This window comes from Neofelis nebulosa, chromosome 11 (genome assembly GCF_028018385.1).
Source record: "Neofelis nebulosa isolate mNeoNeb1 chromosome 11, mNeoNeb1.pri, whole genome shotgun sequence".
NCBI classification, from domain to species: Eukaryota; Metazoa; Chordata; class Mammalia; order Carnivora; family Felidae; genus Neofelis; species Neofelis nebulosa.
The window spans coordinates 70,367,178-70,370,220 of record NC_080792.1 but is presented as its reverse complement, the minus strand read 5'-3'; the positions used below and the strand labels follow the sequence as shown (position 1 = coordinate 70,370,220).

Below are 3,043 nucleotides of genomic sequence, written 5' to 3'. Positions count from 1 at the left end.
CATGTAAATGTATATATATGCATATGTACATGTACGTGTATATGTGTATGTATGTGCATGCATATGCATATGCACGTATACATATACGCATACGTATATGTATATGAATATATATATATATATATATATATATATGTGTGTGTGTGTGTGTGTGTGTGTCTGTAGGTGGAGGGGAGAGAGAAACAGCCAGAGGAACAGACAAAAAGTGGAGACAAGAAAGACAGAAAGAGAAGGAACACATTCTCAACAGCTCAAGGTGAGCTATGTTGGGAAGTGGTCCGAGTGTGGCCTCCCAGAACCCACCTGCTGTCCCTGGCCAGCTGAATGACCTTGGAGGGACTCCTTGCTCTGAACCTGGACTCTTCATCTCGTCCGCAGCCTGAGGATGGAGGGACGCTGCAGAGCACTATGGGAAAGTGTGTGTGGGCTCCTCCTCACCAGGTCTGGCTTCCTCCAAAGATAATCCTCCAGTAGGTGGGTCCCCAGGCTGCCCTGGGAGACCACCCCCAAAATACTGGGGAGTGGAGACCAGGAGTTGCTTGCCCTGAACGTGTTTGTTCTTTCTTACTAATGAAACTCCCAATTTTTCACCGGGTTCGTGACCTTCCAAAATAAAGACTATCTTTCTCAACCTCCCTTATAGCTAGGTGTAGCCGGGTGACTAAGTTTTGGTCACTGAGATGTAAGCAGAGAACAGCTGCAAGGAAACCTCTTTGAAACACAGCTGGTAGGTACCCCTGTGCCTCTTCTTCCTCCTTGCTTGCTTCTGGCTGGCTGCAAGGTGAACATGATGGCCGGTGCTCAAGCAGCCATATTGGGCCATGAGGAAAAGGTTGTATACCGAAAGTGGACTGCCTCCCCCTGGACTTCTGTTATGGCAGTGAGAAAGAACCATCAATCTTGTTGAAGCTACTGTTACTTGACTTCTTTCTCCATCAATCTTCATCCTGACGGATAAAATAAGGAACAGGTAATTTCTTTGATCTGAGCTGCTCCGAGTTGGCAGAAACAGGGGAGCGTCTACTTCCCTTGAAGTGGTTAGTCTAGCAGAAGAATACTGTCAACAACAATGATACTACTGTAATAATAATAATGGCAATAACAGCAGTATTCTTTATTGAGTGCTGACTGTGACCCAAAGCCATCCAGCTTGCAAGAGGCAGGGCCCCGACCCAGACCCACATGGTGTCAGGCTCATGCCAAGGCCTTCAGGTTTTTCTCCTTGGCATTCCAGGCCCTTCAAATGCTGCAGGGTGTCTCCCCGCTCTGCTGCCTGTTGGAATGTTGCCTCGTGCCACAGCCGCCTCTTCCAGGAGGTGCAGGAATGCTCTCCTTGAGTCATGCTACGCACAGCCTCCTTCGTCTGGCTCCCCGTGGGTCTGAGATGTTGGCTTCTCCGCCCAGCCGGGCCTCGGTCCCCCGCCTTCTGGTTTAGCGCTGAGCCCTCTTGTTCACGTCCGCTTCTGGCCCGGAGCCTGGCACATGGTGTGTGCCCAGGGGAGGTCTGATAATGAATCGAGGATCCCACACCCAGCCGGTGGGGGACAAGGCGTGACGCACCGTGGATCCCTTGTCCACAGCTCTGACCACATGTTTTCAAGCGTCTGGATCAATGAGTGTCTGTGGTTCTCAGAGAGAGGGGCCGAGGGCTGGAGAAGATGGGAGGGGACACAGGGAGCTGGGGAGTGGGGGGTGCAGGTGCCAGACAGAGGGCAAGCCCTGGGCTTCTGCGGCACCCCCTCCCCTCAGCAGAGAAGCCCCCGGCAGATAGAGAGCAAGGCAAGCGACAGATTCCCCGCACCGTCTCCCCAGCAGACGGGAAAAGCCACCCCCCTGGCCGGAGATGGGGACATGGTGGTGGGGTGGGGGGCAAGAGGGTTCTCCCCATACAGACCGAGGTGGCATCTGTGTGGATTTCTGAGAGACCTGTGTCCGTTTGATGCCCGTAGGACGTGGAGGTCAAGGCTCTGAACTTGGTGCAATCCTGGCCCGTGACCTTGGGCACCTGGCCTCTCTGTGAGCCTCAGCTTCCTCATCAGCCAGGCAACGCGGCACCTCCTACGGGAAAGAGAGTGAGCCACCATATGCACAGGCCGGCCCTTCTCAGGCTCCCCTGCGCGCGCCCCCCGCACACCCACTGCAGGGGACTGTGTTAAAGGCTCTGACACAGGGGGTCTAGGGAGGCGCCTGAGATTCTGCGTTTCTAACAGGCTCCCCGGGCTCACTGATGTCGCGGGTTCGTGGGCTTCACCTTGAGTAGCCAGGCAGCTGAGACATCGGGGGGGGGGGGGGGGTTGCAAACCACAGCTCGCGGGCCGAATCCCACCCACAGCCCACGTCTGTCCAGAAAGTCCCTTGGAGCACAGCCACACATTTATTTACATGTTGTTCAGGGCTGCGACGGAGACCTGGTGGCCACCAGAGCTGGAAACAGGTCCTCTCTGGCCCCTTACGGCAGGAGTTTGCCGACCCCAAATGTGATGCTGAAAGATTGAAGAGAGGGAATGGATGGAAGGCCTCTGAGCCCAGAAGAAGTGGCGGGTCCACTGTACGGATTATTCTGGCGGCTGAGCTGGCCGGAGCGGGCGTCTCATCCTCGCCCAGGAAGGTCCCGGCTAAAACTGAGCGAGGGGGATGATGTCCGGGCCGGGCACAAAACCTCAGGAAGAGGAGGAAGCGAACAGACAAAGTCACAGGGGAAAATCCTTCACGGCCAGTCCCGGGGAGAGGAGGGGAGGGGAAGAGAGGGGAGGAGAGGGGAGGAGAGGGGAGGGTACCCCCCCCCACCACACCCCGCCTCCCTCCCTGCACTTGCCCTTGCGGGCTGGGCTCCAGGAAGCTCATCAGAGGGGGGATGTCAGGTTGCATCCAATTTCCCCGGCCTCCTCATCGAAATGAGAAATCTGAGGCCCGGGCAGCTATGGAGAGCTGATAACACTCTCAGGTGAACTCGGTCACTTATCACCACCGGGGTCACCTCTGTCTCGAAAGACTTGTTTTCCTTAAAAAAAAAAAAATTGCCTGGGACATGTGATGGGGTTGG

General features: G+C 55.4%; 1 long non-coding RNA gene across 1 annotated transcript; it reads right to left on the bottom strand.

Annotated features, from left to right (window-relative positions):
• Window positions 1–1,099: 1,099 nt before the first annotated feature.
• On the bottom strand, window positions 1,100–2,717 carry LOC131489812 (uncharacterized). The gene is made up of 2 exons (XR_009250759.1): window positions 2,383–2,717; window positions 1,100–2,058 (listed from the first exon to the last, which is right to left on the bottom strand). It is a non-coding gene; the product is annotated as an uncharacterized LOC131489812 (long non-coding RNA).
• Window positions 2,718–3,043: the final 326 nt, after the last annotated feature.